The 20,245-nt window shown below is 35.8% G+C and overlaps 1 protein-coding gene across 16 annotated transcripts in view; it reads left to right on the top strand.

Annotated features, from left to right (window-relative positions):
- Positions 1-20,245, top strand: part of ZBTB20 (zinc finger and BTB domain containing 20) — an 885,897-nt gene that overhangs the window by 373,048 nt on the left and 492,604 nt on the right. For all 16 annotated transcript variants that reach the window (XM_027765659.1, XM_027765668.1, XM_027765674.1 and 13 more), the window contains one exon: positions 11,752-11,825. The gene's annotated coding sequence lies outside the window, so the exon portion shown is untranslated. The remainder of the gene's footprint in view (positions 1-11,751; positions 11,826-20,245) is intronic.

Below are 20,245 nucleotides of genomic sequence, written 5' to 3'. Positions count from 1 at the left end.
TGTAATAACTACACTGAGTGCAGTTATTTTTTGCTAATTAATAGCAGAAATAGTAATCAAGTTGGAATAACATTGAAATCCTCTTATAGAATTTGCAAAACCTAATGAAAGCACAGCTGATGAACAATCCACCTACTTCTCTTGAGATTAACTGAAGAAGTAACAATCTATAAGACCAGGAATACATGTAAATATTTATTTTGAATCCAATTAAATGTAAAGATGAATGGAAGGTGGAAACCCAACGGTTTTCTTCATCATGACCTAGGATATTGCCTAATTAATAATCTCATAAGTTGCTCAAGTTTTATCACATACTTTATTGTCAGACTTATATCTTTAAACTGTTTATATGATATTTTAGGGCTTGGCTTTATGAATTAGATTCCTTGTTTTCCTAATAGAAGTAGTAAATTGTTACTGTTACAGGTTCTAAGGTTAATGTAAATTATTATGACATTTTAGTGAGATGAAGTTTGGCGAGTACTTTGATTTCTTTGACACTTTGTAAATGTGAATCATTAATTTTGATCCAAAAAAAGTAAGATATTCAATGTTAATACCTCATACATTCTGAATTCTTACCATGCAGGTTTGCTCATTTTTCTATCTTTTCAATCTCTTTGAAGAAAAACAAAAGTTTTGAATAATTCTAAAAAGTGATACTACATGTTTATCTCATTTTATGTGATAGGAGTGATTTTGTAAATCTATTAATAATTTAAGTGCCTAGGAGGGTTTATTCTTGAGAGAATTTTAATTGTGTATCATAATATAAAGCAAAAATCATTTTTACAGTGACTGTTGTTTCCTATTTCTATGTGCGAACTTTCCTATTTAAAAGAATCATTGAAGTACACAGAGGACCTTATCCTGTTACTATGAGCCCAAGGAAGTATACCTTAGGTGGGCACAGGAAACTGAGAGGATAGGTTAGGAAATACCAAGCTGGCCCAACTAAGTACTTGGACCTATTTAGAGATATCTCTAGCTATTACTCTGTCTGAGATTAAATCTAGATAACATATTTACCATAAATGCTTAGAATAGATTTATTCCAGCTCACCCACTTTCAAATTCTTCAGCAATCTCATGAACCAATATATTGGGTCATCAGGAAAGCAATGACACATTTTTGCATAGAAAAACACCTCATGACTTTCTCAATGACCTAATGATTCTAGCCCTTCTCCACAAGTGTTTCCTCTCTTTGTACAGAAAGGCAGAACTCTTTATTCAGAAGTTTGGCACCTTCATCCTTATATCCCATTCTGATTTTTATTTTTAAATTTGTTTTTATTTTATTCACAATAGAGAACACGTACCCATGTACACATGAGAGAGAGAAAGAGAGAGAAAAGCACCCTTGACAGGTTCACATCCCCATTCCCCAGACTTCCAGTTCATCAGGATATTGGGCACATACACATGCACCCACCTAGTGTGTTTGCAAGCCAACCCATATGTGAACCCTCAGTTGACCACTTAGCTTCCAGCACTGCAGATTAGTTTGCCACCAACTAAGCCACCAGACTGAGCCAACCATCCAGTGTTCATAGTCCAACCTAATTAAGTTGTTTTAGGATTAACAGACATTCCTAATCCTCCAAAACTTTGAAACTTTCTAGAAATGCAGTGGGATAGGCAGTTGATTATTTCCTATACACATGTAACCATCATGGAGACTTTCATGCAAGGGCAATTGGACATTGCACCCTCTCCCCGCAACACACACCTATAACTAGGCCACTGAGTCCTATATTACACTACATCAAATTAGTCATTGGTCATATGATAAAGTAGTGCTTCACGTTGCTTAGGCACACTGTAGGAGAGATCCTAAGTTATATCACCAAACTAAACATTTTTGACAGTAAAATTGGCCACATTAAAAATTATGGTTGGACAGCTAGCATATTTTGTGGTCAGTGGTATTTTAACCAGGATTTCTTCCACTCTTTACCTATCCCCATAGCACAATAGTTCTACCAGGGCTAGGCATGTTATGCAAACCCACAACTTCAGCACTGAAAGGGGTTTATTTGATGGAATAGAACATTGAACAACCCCATTCTCGTAGATGTTGTCAAAACAGTAGCAGTTTCAGTGGCAAACAAACAGGGAGGGCAAACTTATCTATCTGGAGGTTGCAGTTCAGGGTGAGTCAGGCAATAGAGTGACTGATGAGCCAGAACTTTAACAGAGAGAATGGGAAAATGACTCTTTTCCATAGTGTGCCTTGATAAGCCTGATGTTCTGGGAGGCAACGCATACACTACAGGTAAGACCAGTGGGTCCAAGAGATCCACATGTCCCGGATGATTCTTAAGTTCCTAGGCTCCCAAAGAGGAGGTAAGAGAGAACCATTGGAAAGTGAATGTGACGACAGACTCGTAAATTACTTGAATTTCGAGTGCCATTTCCCACTCATGTACATACCCATCCACTAGGAGTAGTTTTTTGGCCTATGGTATTTGAGTGCAGCCTCTGACCTATTATTGGCTGATATGTAAGAAGTGCTGACTGACACAAGTGTAATTTCTTGCTAAGAAATGAAAATAACTATTTCAAAACTTGAGCAGAGACATCAGCAGTTGCACAGCATGAGGGAGAAAGACTCTAGAGTTAGATAAGGTAGATTCTAAGCAAAAAAGCATCAATAACAGCAGCAACTCTCAGGGGAATAATAAGAATCCAAAGTTGCTATAATATATAGTAGACCCCCTTTATCCACAGGGCATATGCTCCAAGAACCTCAGGTGATGCCTACAATTATGGATAGTACCAAATTCTTTTGCATATACTGTTTTTTCCTATACATACATATCTATAAGATTTAATTTACAAAGTAGTCATAATAGGTGATTAACAAACAAGAAAACCCTTTACAACTTCTCTTTGGCATATCTGAATTGCCAGCATTACTACACTTTAGACTGGGTCATCGTTAAGTAAAATAAGGACTAATTGAACACCAGGACAGTGATACTATGATAATCAGTCTGATAGCAGAGAGAAAGCTACTGTCTTACTAATGAGAGGGTAGCCTATACAGTGTGAAGACACCAGAGAAAGGAAAGATTCATGTGAAATGGAGTAGGATGGCCTGAAATTTCATTGTGTTACTCCGAATGGTGCATAATTTGGGAACTAGGTGGTGGTACAGTGGTAACACAATCCAAGTGTGTGTTATGCAAGGGTGACCTATACGAGAAGGTTCTGGGTTTGTGTCTGGAGACCTCCCTGAATATGCCAGACAGAAGTATGGGTTAAGAATTTTATATCTAAGGCTGACCTAGTAGTGTAGTGGTAAAGGATGCCAGATCTCACATGGCCAAGTGTGATTTGAATCACCACTCCAAGAGCTTGAAAAGCATACCAGGCATATGTGCATGCTTTCCCAAAATCTTGACAGAATGGTGAAATGGAAGAAAAGGGATTGCATGTAACCATGTCCCCAGGGACTTGAGGGTGCTTTCTGCTTTTCACCCTCTCCATCTCTGTGTCTTCAGTGAGTGCAGATACCCTCTGGCAATTAATTTATTTTTTAATATCCAAGAAAACTGTTCTTCAAAAATGTAGATAAAATTAAAACAACAAAGGCAATTTATTGTTGGCAGACCTGCCTAACAAGAAATGCTGAAGGAAATCAGTTAGGCTGAAAGAAAGAGTGATGAAATGAAAAGACCTAAAAGTATAATTATGTAGATAAATATAGATAAATTTCAAATACAAGGATTCCTCAAAAAAGTTGATGGAAAATGTGTGTTCTGATAAAACTATGTATAGATTTTTTAAAATTTTGCATCAAAATAAACTCATCCTTTAATTTCATATTTTCCACATACTTTTGAGGCTCCCTCTTATATATGACTAAACCAAACTAAAAAAGAAGGTAGGAAATAATAAAGAGCAGAAATAAATGAAATAGAAAACAAGAAAATAACAGAATAATCAATGAAACCAAAAGTTTTTTTTTTTTTTTAAAGATCAACAAAATTGATAGATCATTTGCTAGATTTATCAAGGTAAAGGAGAGAAAATGAAAGATGATCAAAATTAGGAATGAAAGAGTGGACATTCACTACCACCAACCCTGTAGAAATGGAAAGGATTAAAAAGTACTACTATGAACAAATATATCCCAAGCAATTAAACAATTTAGATAATGTGGTCTGACTTATAAATGCACAAACTACCTAAACTAACTCAGGAATAAATAGAAAATGTGAATAGTCCTCTAATAGTTAAAAGATAAAATTTATAATAAAAAGAAAAACCCTAGTTGTAAACAGCTTCACTGGTGAGTTCTTTTAAATATTTAAAGAAGACATAATGCCAATATTTCACAAACTTTTCCAGGAAATATAGGAGGAACATTTTTCAATTTTTTCTATGAGGACAGTACTGCGGGACTAAATCCAGACAAAGATATCACAAGGAATGAAAACTGCAGACCCTTATACCTCATGCATATTGGTACCAGAATTTTCAGCAAAATATTCACAAACCAAAGACACCAATATGGAAAATATTATAAACCTTTACTAAGTAGGGTTTGTCCCAGAAATGTAAAGTTGACTTAACATCCAATAATCAATTAATGGAGTACACTATGAAAAATTGACCATCTCAATAGATACCTAAAAACATTTGAGAAAAATCCAATAATCATTTGTGATAGAAAGTTCTGACAAACTGGTAACAGAAAGAAAATTCTGTAACCTCATAAAGGTCATTTACGTAACACCTCCCATGTGGCTTCAGCCTGCCGAGTAACAGTGTGTGCCAGCTTGCAAGACCATAACAGGGCCTGGCCACTCTCTCTTGAGATGAGAGGACACCCAACTTGTTCTCCCCCTTTTATTCTTTCTTTTCCACCTAATCCTGGAGAAGTAAGGCATGGCCTGGATCCTGCTCCATGCTCCATGTGAGAAAAGGTTTGTTCTTCCCTTTTTATTTCCCCTTTTCTCTAGCATCATAATAATAATGAAAGGCAACTCATTTACTCTTAGGATCGGAGAAGAGGCAAGACTGTCAGATCTCATTTCGTCTATTCAACATTATACTAGAGTTTCTACTCAAAATAAGAAGAAGGAAAATAAAAGAAAAAGAAAAGTGTCAGGAAAAGGATAGAAGAGAGAGGGAAAGAAAACAGAGAAAGAAGGACAGAACAAAAAAGTCTACAGCATCCAGATTGGAAAGATATAAAGGAAAAATACTTTTATTTGCAAACAATATATTCCTGAGTGTATAAAATTGTAAGTAATGTATGCAAAGATATACACATGAACTAAAAAGTTCGCCAAGTTTATTATATAAGAACATTAGCAATGAAATTAGGAAAATAGTTGCTGGTGGCAATGTAAAATAGTATAGCCACTTTGTAAAATGTTTTAGAGATTGCTTAAATGTCTAAATAAACTCATCCTTATGACCCACAATTTCAGTTCTAGATATTTACTTGAGAGAAATAAAATTATGCTTCTATACAGACATATATGCCCACAGCAGCATTAATTGTAGTAGTCAAAAACCAGGAACAAGCTAAATGTCCATCAACTGATGAATGGATAAACATCATGTGGTGCTATATCCATGAAATGGAATACTTTTCATCAACTGAAGGGGATAGGCTACTGTGACTTGACACAACATAGATGAATCTCAAAGAAATGAAATATGACGGGACCAGCAGTTAGTATAATGGCTATGTCGCTGGACTCCCATGTAGTCGACCACAGATTGTGTCCCGGACCCAGTGGTTTGAACTCACACCGGGCATGTGTGCATGCGTGCCCAAGATCCCGAGAGGGGAATGGAGGAGAAGGGATTGTGGCGTGGCCATCCCCCCTGGGGGGATGATTTCTCGCTTTCTGTCTCTCTGTCTGTCTGGCGAGCGCACGCACCCTATAGCAAAAACCTCTCAAAATAATTAATTAATTAATTAATTAATTAATTAAATATGAGGGCCAGCAGGTGGCATGGTGATTAAGGTGCTAGGCTACCACATGGCTGATTGTGGTTTGAATCCCAGACCTGGCAGCTTGAAAATCATGCCAGACATATTTGCATGCATGCCTAGCATCCCAGGATGAGAGTGGAGGAAAAGAAATGGCATTGTGGCTATACTCTCTGGGGGTAGAGGGGAAGGGTGATTTTTCACTTTCCTCTCTGTCTCTCTCTGGCAAGCACATATATCCTATGGCAAAAAATGAAAATAAAATAACAATAATTTTAAAAAATACGGTAAGTGAAAAGAGCCACATGAAAGAGACCACAAATTGTATAATTGTATTTATGTGAAATGTCCAATGAAGGCAACATTTAAGAGACAGAAAACAGATTAGTTATCTGGGCCTAGGGGTAAAGGTGGGGATTGAATTCCTAAGGACATAAGGATCTTTTGGGGGTGACTAAAATGTTCTAAAATAGGATCATGGTTATGGTTATGCAACCCTAAATTTGCTCAAAATCCTTGAGCTGTTTACTTAACAGGGGTGAATTATATATTCTGTAAATTATCCCTCAATAAATTTAGAAAATGGAATCATGCTTATTAAAACTAAAAGAAGTGTAGAGTAACTTAGTGGACACCACCTCAACCAGTGACCAAGGTTAACATTCCCAGTGATAAGTCATGTTGATATCATGTGCTCCCTGATGTTATAAGAAGGGCACTTCAGCTCTTTTGAATTCTTCTGTAAAACTCATAATTCTAATTTATGAGCAGAAACAAAACAATCTTAACTGAAGAACATTCCACAAAATATCTGACAACCACTCTTCAAAAGATCTAAGGTCTTTTTTTTTTCTTTTTCTTGAGATCTAATATCTTGAAAAACAAGGAAAAACTGAGAAATTCTCAGATCGAAGGAGACTAAGGAGACGTAGCTATTAAATACATGTGGTATTCTAGGTTGGGTTTTTTAAACAGAAAAGGTCATAGTGGGAAAACTAGTGAATAAAGTATGTAGTTTAGCTAATAGTGTTATATCAGTCTTGATTTCTTAGTTTTAACAAATTTATCATAATTATATAAGATATTAACATTAGAAAAGCTAGCAAAGAAAATATGGGAACTCTCTGTACTATCTTTGTACCTTTTCCACACATATAAAATTGTTCCAAAGTAAAGTTAAAATTTTTAAAAGGAATGGGACATTTATGGATTAAAGGAGAATTAGCATTCAAATGCATTATGTGGATCTTGTTTAGACCCTGATTTTACCAGCTGTAAAACAATAAAAAAGCACATTTAAAAGTCAATAATTTGAAATAGGACTATTAATTAATACTATTTAAAAAATTACTGTTTGGGACCAGCAGATGGCATAATGATTATGTTGCTGGACTTCCACATGGTTGACTGCGGCTCAAGTCCTGGACCTGGAGAGTTGAAACTCACGCCACACATGTGTGCATGCATGCCCAGTAACCTGAGAGGAGAATGGAGGAGAAAGGATTGTGGTGTGGCCATCCCTTCTGGAGGGTTGACTTCTCACTGTCTCCTTCTGTCTCTTAATAAGTGCACATACCCTATAGCAAAAAATCTCCCTTAAAAAATTACTATTCTTTTTTATGTGAGATATTAATTATGTTTTTAAAAAGTCATTATTCTTTAGTAATACATAGCAGCACACCCATAAATACAAAATATGAAGTAATATGATATCTGGGATTGTCTTTGAAAGATCTGGTGATAGATTGGCTTTGCGCTCTAGTAGTTAAGTGAACCAGCTCCTACATGGCCCACCTAGTTTCAAATCCTGACCCTAGCAGCTTCAAAAACAGGACAGTCACATATGCATGTGTGCCCAAAATCCTGACAAGATGGAGAAATGGAAGAAAATGGATGATGGCATAGCTATATCCCATTGGGAGAGGTGATTTTTTCCTCTCCCATTTTCTTTTTCTCTCTATCTCTCTCATGCTGGCCAGCACATATTCCTTTTGGCAAAACATCAAAAACAACAAACAAAGTAAATAAAAGAAATAATCTGGTAGAAGAAAAACTGGATAAGTGTACACGGATGGAAAAAAATGACTATGGGTGATAGTTACATGGGAGTTTATTTTACTATATGTTTGAAATTTTGCATAATAACATGTTTCTCAAAGGGGAAGAGGACTACAGATTTGTTGTAGAATCAGGGCTAAATTGTCTGGGCAGTGCTAAGAGCAATGCCTGCATCCACATAGACCTCCTAAGCTGGAATGCTTTGTGGTTCTTTCCTTGAAGCTCTGTGAACTGGTGATATCTAAAACTCCTCTTTGTGTAAGGAGTTTAGAAAGTAAAGTTTGGTCAGAAGCAGCTCTTTGTTCTGGGACCAGCAGTTAGTGTAATGGCTATGTTGTTGGACTCCCATGTAGTTGACCATGGTTCAAGTCCCGGACCCAGTGGCTTAAACTCACACTGGGCACGTATGCATGCATGCCCAAGATCCCAAGAGGAGAATGGAGGAGAAGGGATTGCGCATGCCCAAGATCCCAAGAGGAGAATGGAGGAGAAGGGATTGCGGCGTGGCCATCCTCCCTGGAGGGTGATTTCTTGCTTTCTGTCTCTCTGTCTCTGTCTGTCTGTCTGGTGAGCGCACGTGCCCTATAGCAAAAGCCTCTCCCCCCCTAAAAAAAGGCAACTCTTTGTTCTTAGACAATTTTAAGACTTATATTTTCTCTCCACCTCTCAGTTTTTGTTTTGTTTTTGTTTTTAATTGATTTGGGGTTTTTCTTTGTGGCTATGTTACTTACAGGATAGTTTACTGTAATATAATGCATTTGCTGCTTTTCTGGAAAACTATTCAGAATCTTTAACTGGTGCAAAATATACAGCTTCTTTGCTGAAAAGGTCTCTGCCAAGAGAAGCAGTCATCAGGGCTTCGTAATTTGCATTGATTACTAAGCTGTTTCTCAGTGCTTCATTGGATGTTGACTGTAATCTATAATGTCTTACATAGTTTTGTCCTGATTTAGAAAGTCTGAATTTGGTTGTCAATTTTAATAATGACTCAGATTGATCTGTGTGACTTCAAAAAAATTTTTAACAGGCTTTAGTACCTGAAATGTCAGGAGCAAGTTATTCTTACTGATGATGCATACTTTTTAAAATTTGCTGTATTAAAGATAGGTTCAGTGTGCAGCTGTGAACTTGGGAAGGAAGGAGAAAAAACAAACAAACAAACAAACAAAAAGAAGTTAAAAAGTGGAGCATGGTGCCAAAAATAAGATCATGGTCCTAACTTTGTGCTCCTTTGCCTCATACCACATGCCCTCACAGTATTTCATTTCTTGATTACCAGTCTCCTGAACAGTTTCTACTCAGTACATAACTCTACATAGTGACAGAGTTAATGATTTGTTCAGGAGGCTGATATGAAGAAGAGCAACATTCATATCAAACTGGTTCCACTTCCAGGTCCATCTTTGGGCCAAGATATGTAGTCGCCAACAGTGAGCTGGCGACTGTGTTTTTTGAGTCCTGGCGCAAATTAAGATCCATCTGTTTTGCCCAGCCGTTTGCCTGAGTGCCACAAAATGGTCCTGTTATTAGTCTTATTTGTGGTCCTGTGTAAGGTTAGGTATAATGTAAATAAACTTAAGTATTCCTCACGATGAATACAGCATGGGAATTAAAAGTGGTGGTGTTGGTAGTGGTATGTGATGTTACGTCTCTATTTTCTCAAGTGCTCTGTTTTCTTTGGATTGGGAAACAGACATTTAAGAATGAGTTTGTCATCTGGAAGGATAGTCGTGACCAAGTTTCCCTCAACAGGATACAATATGTTATTTTTGAGCTTCATTACCTTCACCAAGGCAAAAAATAATAATACTAAAAAGAGAGGGAAAGAAAGAAGGAGGAAAGTGAAAGTAGGGAAGAACCAGAAAAGGAGAAAAAAGCTAGAGGAGACGAGGGAATGACATGAGGGGAATGGGAAAATATAACTTAGTAGACTGACTATTCACAGAATTGGCTTTATTATTTTAAACTGATAGTTCAGTTCACTCAACATCTGGTGAATTGAGGGAAAGGAAATCTGACTGAACTAAACTGCTAGTTGTCAGTTAAATACTTTATACGTAAATATTCAGCTTTGCTTCTATTATTGTTACTTGCCTGAACCTACCTAGGCAGTGAGTACGTTTTACTAACCAAATTTCATTGATGAGTAGAACAATACTAGTTGGTGATTCAGATTTATCTAAAGGTAGACATTTTTTATATTTCTGAATCATTAATTAGAAATCATTGTTATTCAACATATTTATATTATATTCTGTGCAATGTCTGAGCACAAGTTATTTTTGTCAGTTTCTTTTATGAATGTTTTGTTGCCTTATAAGGAAATATGTGCACTCCCTTCTCTCATTCAGTTGTTCTCGGTGACGCCTCCATAATTTTTTATTTTACTGGTGCATTTTTAGTCTAATTCAGGCATGTGAGAAGCAGAGGAAAAGTTTAGTAAGTAAATGTCAATGATTTTTTAAAAAATCAAGCCCATTCATGGGTGAATTTAGTGTACATTGGAGCAAGTTTGCACTTAAAATATATGTATATGAAAGAGACACATCACCCAAAATATTACTTCATACCTCTCAAGATAAAAGAGAACAGGATTCATAAGTGAGAACTAGATGCATGTTCTAATAATAGGTGCAATTTCAAGGGTGATTTATGATTATACTCTCATACATGATATATTAAAATGTTACTTTGCACTAATGTGAAGTTAGACACAAACAACATTCACTGCTTCAAAAATATAAAAAATGTACTACTATGCTGTAAAGTATAGAAAGATAATTATATTGTATCCATTTTATATTTAAATACTAATTTTTTCTAACTCCTATCATATCAATCACTTATTTGAAGGTAAAAATAGGGATGACTTAATTTTGTGCATGTTTCAGTAAAAAAAAAAAAATCTATTATTTTAGTTATAGATCATTTTGTTTGAAGAAAGAAAGGATTAAGAAAAAGAGTAGGATGTTTTCAGTCTGAATATTTATTACATACTTGGAGATCTTCATGGCTGGGCCCTTAATTTGAAGATTAAAAATGCATATTAAAAGCTAAGTAATGTGGGTGTAGTAATTTAAACCAGGAAGTCTGGTTCAAACCCTGATGGTCTTCTCATGCTGCTTCGCACGGTAGAGGCTGCATGTGATAAGATGTTCAATACGATGTGAGATGGGGCACAGTAAACCCGTAATACATTGTGGTGGCCATTTTATATTGCTAAATATCTTCATTTCTCTCTACTTGACCATCTGTCCCACCACCTATTTAGCCATTTGAAAGTACTGTATCAAATTGTTTCAGTTCTATTTGTCATTACTTCCTTTCAGCATTTGTATTCAGATCCATAGATTTTCTTCTTATTATTTGAACTTAATATTTCATGTAATCTTTAGGGTATGAAATTCTTGTTTAGGAGTTTTTCTAAAATCTGATAGAATATAGCTAAAATTCAAAAACACTGAGTTTCTAGTCATATCATTATGAAGTCTTTAGCATGGAGATGTATTTTGTTTTTCAGAATTGCTTTTTTCTCTTTAGATCTTTTCCTTTTCATTAAAAAACTACTCTGGGAAGGTTTTTGCCCCCCTTAACAGGGAAAAAAAAAAAAAAAGCCACGCTTGACTGATAATGCATTGCTTTGGATGGTGAAACATTATGAAAGTTTAATTTTTAATTAAATCTGAAATACCAATTATAACTGAAAGAGATTTTAACCTGTTTCTTTTCAGACTGCCTGAAGTTACATTTAGAGACTGAAATCACTGCACCTTAAAAACAAAAGATTGAGCTGCACCGTATTCCTGTAAGTAGAAGCTTCCTGTACCTTCCTCTGTGCTTCGGTGACCAACCCCAAAGGGGACAAAAACATTGGTAACATAGTAACCAAATATGAGTAAAAATTTGAATGCCCCTGAACAAAGACATGTTTAAATGATTTTCTTCTAGAAAAAAAAGAAAGGAAGAAAGTTGTTGAGCTCAATATTCAGTATGTCTTTTTTATCCAACCTAAATTGTGAATCCTTTCTTTGGGGTGGTTTGAATTTCATTAAAGAGGGTGTCACCCACTGTGCATCAGCACAGTGACATACACCCTATCTAGAAAGATTCTTGCATTTTTGTACCAGTCTCAATAAGGGTAAAAAAAGATTTCTTATGGAATCAAAGTAGATTCCATTTTCCTTTGTGATGTCATTAGAAATGCTTAGCCTTTGTGTCAATGGAAATGTAGAGAAAGAAAGTTCATGATGACATCACAAGATTCTGTTGCCTGAGGACTCTGGGCAAAACTAAGTAAAATGCATAATTCCCTTGTGTGCGTGTGTTCCCCATTCTGCTACGATGCAGTCAAAATAGCACATCTTATGTCTTCCCGTGAGCTACAAGGCTGTCTCTCAGAGCCCCATTGTTCCATAAATGCATGTCAGAGTCTACCACAGTCTGGTCTACCCTTATTTAGCTGCTGTTTTGTCAATGTACTTGGAAGAACAATTAACATTTGGGATTTCAATGTCTGAATAACAGGCAGTGAATAGAACCCAAGCATATAAAAGATTCAGACGCCCAGGGTAAGAAAAACAGAAGCTTATAGTTGGTAAAGGAAAAAAGAAAAGCATTTTAATGCTGCACGCAAAAAGGTTGTAAAGTAGTACAAAGAAAGTCAATCTGGCTTTTTTTCCCCTTTAATTTTAGATCAAAATGTACATTTTGGTAATGAAATCCAGGAGCTCATGATGTCTTCCTAAGTTTTACAGTCTTAATGTATTGCATGGTCTTTTGCTGGAGAGTCTTAAAACATTTAACCTTCCATTGTTGGAATGCCAGATGCAGGGGTGTACTGCATCATGCTTTTCAGAGCGGCAGTCCCTGTCCAACAGAATACACTAAAGGTGATTCAGACAATTTCTGCCATTTTCATTCCGGTTCACTGCACTCTTTCATTATTGATTATAGTTCTTGTGTGTTGACACTAGACAGTCCTGAAGTTGTTTAAATGTCTCTGCCTATTGTCTGAATTTCTGCTAAGTTTTTTTTTTGTTTTTTTTTTTTTTTGAGAGAGAGAGAGAGATGATACAGGGACAGAGCAGGATCACTTCACTGTCAGGGTATTTGGTCAAATGAAGAGAACTTTGGCAGCTTATGTATGTTGCCAACTGAGCCTAGTGCCTGGCTGCTATGAGGGAATAAATGATAGTTATTGTTATTTTCTTCATAAATATTCCATCAAACCCCAGCAAGTAAGGTTTTTTAGATCAAAGACTCATTCATTTTTTTACCCAGTGCTTAGCACAACAATAGATAATCACAAAATATCAATTGCTGTTGTTATTAGCACAATTACAAAATTTCAAAAGTCAGAAATTTACAATTCATTCTGTCAGTGAATATTTATTATAAAGAGGGATGGAATAAAGTTTTTGATAGTAAGGAATTTGCCAAAGACATACCTTCTGTTCATCATGTCATGCAAGACATCAGTCATTTACTTCACTGGCTTCACACTTTCTCCCCCTGACAAAAATAAGTTCATTTACACTACATCCTCTTTGACTGTGAATGGTCTTCAGTAGTTTCCCATTTAAAATATATGTCTTAAATTCCATACACTGGTTTTTGACTTCAAAGATAAATCTACAAACTTGACTCCAGAGTAGACAATGCTCTGCCACCTTAATTTGTCTTATTTCCATGCAGTGGGCTGTGCTTCAAGGAAAAAGACCAAGTGGTTTAATAGGCATTGGGTCAGGAAGCCAGAGATTTGGGAAATTACCATTAGCAGAATCTACTACTAGTCCAAAGAAAGTTAGGACAAGAGTTACTCAACATTGCTAAGAATAATATTCATTAGAAATCAGAAGTATTTGACCCTTTCTAAGTTTAGTCTCCTTTTTTCTTTATTTTTGTCATTGTTTTTGCATAAAGTTCTCTTTCTTTCCTCCCCACCACAACTTTTTAAAGTTTACTTCCACAATGGATCTCTTCATTTTTATTAAATCAGCTTCTGGTGATGCAAACTAAAGCTCTCATAAAACTTGGCCTCTGAGGCGAAGCTAAAATGATAAAAGTTAAGTTTAGTGAACTGTACTGTTACCATGTAGAATAACATTTAAGGACATCAGAGAACCTCATAAAAACATTTCACATTTTTGGAGAGAGAGAGAGAGAGAGAGAGAAATTTAATGCATAATACATAATATATATAATTATATTTACAAAGTCAAGATGTAAGTTACGATGATTACGAATATAGAGGTGAAAGGCTTTTAAGAGCATCACCAAATATTACAGATGGAAAGGATACAAGAACTACAAGTCAAATCACCCCATTTTGAAATAAGGAAATTGAGGCCCAGAGTAGAGTCTATAAGTTACTCAGGTCTCATTGACTATTACCAATATCATCCTGAGATTCATGTGAGCAGTCCCAAATTTAGAACTCTAGCCTTCACGTCTTTCCTTTGCACTCTGGATCTGACCAGTGTTTCCTGAGAAATGAATTGCCTTAGGCTTATGTTTTGATACCTAATAAATTGTAGTCCCCTCCACCAAGGAGTCCAAAATGTACATGTAAAGAGTGTTTTCATTAATTGTTGTAATTTTTTCCATACATTTTTATATCATACCTTATATCAACCAAAAGGTTGTGTAATGAGTTGTGTAGAGGCAAACGTATTTGGTTGACTTAATATTATTTATGATGATTTACAGAGTAGACAGAAGACCATTAGAAACTTCAGTAGTTTAATTGGGCTTACAGGCATGGTGAAACCAGTAATCTGAACAGAACAATTGTGACATGGAATTCAGACTTCCCAAGAGTGTGCATCACGCATGGTGTCAGAATGTCACTGTTGCCAGGGGTCATTTCCATCAGAGAGAAGTTTTCAGGGTCTGAAAAAAATGAAATAAATGTTAATAACTTAAAATGAATGACTTGCCCTGGTAATTTATTTCACATTGCCTTTATTGGATCCTGTCATTTAGCAATCTAAACAGGCCTGGGTATAAACTTCTCTATTATTTTACTCAACACTAAGTCCTGAACACATCTTGGTTTCTTCCTCAAACTTGTTTTACACCATCCAGGTCTTCCCTCTTCCCACCATAAAAGTTACTGTGTACAAAAAGTGAATGGCCTAAGTCTTTGTGCCACAAATACAAAGGTTGTTCTTCCCTTAAAACTTTCCACTATGGGAGCCAGCAGGTAGCATAGTAGTTAAGGTGCTGGACTCCCATATGACCAACTGCAGTTTGAGTCCCAGACTTGCTGCTTGAAAAATCACACTGGGCACTTGTGTGTACATGCCCAACATCCTAAGAAAGGAATGGAGGAGAAAAGATTGTGGTTTGTCTATCCCCCTGGGGAGTGACTTCTCACTTTCTCTCTCACTTTTTCTTTCTGTCTCTCTTTGGAGAGCTCATACACCCTATGGCGAAAACCTCAAAACAACAACAACAACAAAAAACTATATAAACTTTGACATAAAAAGAAGAAGGGGAAAATGAAGCTTTGGGGATGCCAGAGCAGAGTTCTAAATGTAGGTGCTCAACAGATTTCTTTCACTTCTCTCTATTCTCTATAATATTGAATTAATATTTATTCTATGCTTCTTATAAATAAAACATCCTATCAGAACACATAGATAAATAATACCCCTTTCCTATTATTAAGGAGTTCATAATCTAATTAGAGAATAGCAATATCTTTTTTTTTTTTTAAGACAAGACTTTATATAGCTATAGCAGAAGAAGCAAAGAGTTACCATGTCTTTTAGGCCATCAAGGAATATTGCAAAATAAACAAGAAACCTGTGCAGAGGGCATAATAAATGGAAGCTAAGAGAACAGTGAGTAGTAATGGTCTGACTTGAGTGTAGGATGCACATTGGAACCAGTAATTAAAAAGGAGGAAATGGAAGAGAACCAGAATGTATCAGAGGATTCGTTTTTGAAAGTGTGGGTTGCAACCCATTAGTCGATTATGAAGTCAGTTTAGAGGATCACATAACATAGAATCAAAGGAAAATAAATATTAAAAAAGTACATCACATTTTTATGAGACTGTGTTCAGAAAAATATTTCTTATTGAGAATTGTGCCCAAAATATAAAAGCTGCTTTAAAGATGATGACCTTTTAAATACTCAACTCATACAATCCCAATTAAGGGATAATATTACTTTCTTTTTTACATATATGGGAAAGTGGAGGAATTAAGCAGTTTGTCCCAGATCATACAACCAGGAAATACTAGAGAGAGGGTGTGAACATGCCTATCCAACTCCACATTCTTACTCATCCTGTGGCTTGACATTGCTTCTACAATTGAATCACTTCAATTATTTCACTATTGGTAACTCACAAATATATGTCTCTAGTTCTGATATCTCTCTGAAACTCCAGATCTGTATTTTCCAGTCTCCTTATTTAAATTTTTTCTAAAAGAATCATGTATTGGGACTAGCAGATGGTGTAATGGTTACATTGCTGGACTCTCACATTGTCGAGCACAATTTGAGGCCCAGATCCAGCAGCCTAAACCACATGCTGGGCACATTTGCTTGCTTATGTGACCAAAATCCCAAGTGGAAAGGGAGGAGGAGGGATTGTGGCATGGCCATCCCCTCTGGGAGGTGATTTATTGCTTTCTGTCTCTGGTGAGCACATGCGCTACATAGCAAAAATCTCTAAAAGAAAGAAAAATCATTTATTTAATTTTATCACTTATTTATTTTAATTTGCTATAGGGCATGTGCACTCACAAGAAAGAAATTGGAAGAGAGAGAGAGAAAGAGTGAAAAAGCGAGCCACTAGGTCTGGGACTTGAACCATGGTCAGCCACGTGGGAGTACAATACCTTAAACATCATACCACCTGCTGGGTCCTCCTTATTTAAATCTTAAATTAGAAATTATGTTAGTTTCTCAGAATCACCATATTAAAGTTAAATTTACCCTCCTGGTTAAAAGTTACTCCCAACTATCCTTATTTTCCTCATTCCAATTTTTCAGGACTTGCCTTGACTCAAAATGTATTATTCTTGCCTATCCCCTCCTCCCCCTACATGGCCAGTAAGTGACCAAGTCTTTTTAATTCTTCTTCTTTATTACCTCTATACTAGACAGGCATTCATCTTCTCTTGCCTGCAAAATCTCCTGATTGGGAGAGATAGTGGCGAGGGAGATCAGCTCATCCTAAACACTGCTGTCTTATTAACTTTCCTGAAGCAGGAGCACTGAAACGGTGTTACCTGTGCCTCTGACAAAACTTTCAATAATTCTTCATTGACTACCAAGTAATTCCTAACCAACGTTCATGACACTCTAAAAATCTAACTCTAATCCCATTTCTGACTGGATCTTTCTCTACCCAGTTTTACATGCAGTCTGCTTAGGGCAAATTTCCCTTACCAACCTTATTCATATTATTTCATATGCAAATTTAACTTATCCTACTCAGTCCACTTCAAATGCTATTAATTCCATGAATTCTTCCTTCCTTGGCCTAACCAGAAAAAATCCACTCTCCTACCCACCAAATTCACTATGCACCTGTAATGGTATTGTAGCAACTAGATTTTAGACTGCTAGCCTTCAAAGCTGAGAGAAAATAAACTTCTGTTTTCTTAAGCCTTAGAGTATGTGGTGGTTTGTCATGGTAGCCCTAAGAAAGTATTGACTTGTTGGAAAAGTCATGACACATTCTAGAAAAACAAACCAAAAAAAAGTATCATGACTTTTCTGACAATCCAGTGATACATACAATATTCATCTATGCTTTTTTGAGACATGAATTAGTTATATATTTTATTATACTACTGATGTGCATTTCTTATTCCCTTAGTAGAAAATAAATTCTTAGGGATAGAGTCCTTATTTAATTAACATTTCTAAGCCCTACAGAATCTACCACAATAGAATCACTAATTCATTTTCAACCATGCTTAATACCAGAAATATAGAAATGATCCACTAAGTTTCACGGAAATTATAGCCTCCTAAGGAAATCAGATTTGAAATAAGTGTGCAAATACTTACAAAATTATAAATCATGGTTTGTGAAATAAGCTGTTTATGCAAGACAACAACGGATGGTAAAACCAATTGTATTGTACCTTGGGTGCTCAGGACAAATTCTCAGAGAAAATGTCATTTGTGTTGAGAGTTGACAGACAGAACGGATCAGCCAGATGAGGAATTTGAGTGGGAGCATTGGAAGGAAGAGAGCTCTAGATAGAAGAAATAACATGTATGAAGCCCTGTATTCAAACGCAATGCCTTGAATATATTCTCTGTATATTAAAGGAACTAAATATTAATTGGAAAGTAGTTCAAGAATAGAATAAGATCAAAATAATTTAAAGGTAAATTGTATGCACAAGCTCATAGAATCCATAAACATATTTGAATCTCAACAAAGGTTTATTTCTGAGTGTGAGGAGAGCTTGTACTTTTGGAATTGAGGACTAAGAGTCTGCATAAACAGAGTAGATCTCTGATAACCTTCTAAAATTAGGTTAAGGTAAATTCTTGTTTCCTTTCTAGTTAGTAATTGTTAAACGTCTGTTGTTGGATAATAGATATTTTATTTTGTTTATTTTTAAGTGCTCATGTGATGTAGGAATACATACTAGAAATGTTTTTTATTCCTATAATGTATTTTTAGCTGTTAGATTTTAATCTCATTTTTTCATTTTAGTGTATTTTATCATGTGTCCTGACCTAAAAGCCTTGAGGCATAGAAAAGCATAAAAGAGAATCATCACTATTCTCATTATTACTACCTACAACATTACTAAATTTCTAGATTGAAAAACAAACTGTTTGAATGTTACTAAACCAGAACAGTGACATCAGTTTGTTTGCAAGTGATGGAAATTATTCCCTTTGCAGTTAAAGAAAAAATAGAGTAGAGGGAATGTAGAAATTGAACCATAGAGGAGTAGGTTAAGCTCAAAAAAAAAATTAGAATGTATCTGCTATAACTTAGTAAGGAGACATTAGAACAAGAAAATATTATAGTGACAAAGAACCCTAGGAATTATTTATTCCAGCCTCATTTTTGAGATGAGCAAAATTCATGCCTAAAATTCCTATCCAAGTAATATTGCTAAATAATTAATGGCAGGGCTGGGGCTCAATTCTCAAGAGCTGAATTACCACAGCCAAATCGGCTAATATGTGATCAAAGCCCTACCATATCCCTTTCAAGATCTTAGATAGAAAAAGGAATATTATGTGCAGGAGATGAGTCTACATACAAGTTTTAATTAATAAAAAGGATGCACAACATATATTACTCACAGTCTGTTTACTCACCATGCCAGATGCTTTATAAAAGATGTCTCTAATCCTTGCACACTCAACAACTGTTCAGAAAAATAGGAACCATTTCCATTTTATAATGAAAAAACTGAGCCCTGAAAAGATGACATAGCACCCAAGATTGCAATGCCAGCAGGTGAGTTCGTATTGCTACCAGACCTTACTAATTCAAACTCCATGCTGTCTCTTGCTTGGTGTTTTTATCTACTGCATATTGTTGCTGCCTTAGCTCACTCATACAATCACAGAGGTCCTTAGTTCACTAATAGATCAATTGTCTGAAACACTGAAGAAAGAAAGGCTAGACATAAAGTTAAATTTAGCAATTACCCACCCTCTCTGCGTAAAGCTCTTTACATTTAATTCTCACAATATTGTTTTAAACAAGTTGTAATCCTTAGTTTTCAGCTTTCAAAGCTAAGGCTCAGTGACATTAAATTGTCTCAAATATTTTAGTAAAAACCTGAGCCAATATTCCAACACTGAACTGTTTGACCTCAAGTGTTCTTTCCATTGTTCTGCCCACCTGCAAGTCTGCTCTGGATGCTGTTGATAGTTAGTTTTCTGTGGCCCAAACACCCCAGCTCCTTGTCTGGCAAAATAGAATTGTAATACATACTCTCACACTCATACCAAGAACAAAGACAGTATGTTGAGAGGTCCCTTTACAACTAAATTATTTCATCTTATCTAGAAATAAGTACAACTTCTTCTGTGTATTTCTTTGAGATATGAGGAGCTAGGAAGATTGATCAAATCCATGGTTCTAGTCTTTCATCTGTGCATCTTCTTAACTCACAGTATGTCTGTGCTGAACATCTCAGTAATATCACAGATCATGGAGCTACTAAAATCAAACTAAAGAACACCTTTGAAAAGAGAGAAGAATAAGTTGAATGCTTT

Source organism: Tupaia chinensis, unplaced genomic scaffold (assembly GCF_000334495.1).
Source record: "Tupaia chinensis unplaced genomic scaffold, TupChi_1.0 Scaffold139218_1, whole genome shotgun sequence".
Taxonomy (NCBI): Eukaryota; Metazoa; Chordata; class Mammalia; order Scandentia; family Tupaiidae; genus Tupaia; species Tupaia belangeri.
This window is presented reverse-complemented; position numbering and strand designations above follow the sequence as displayed.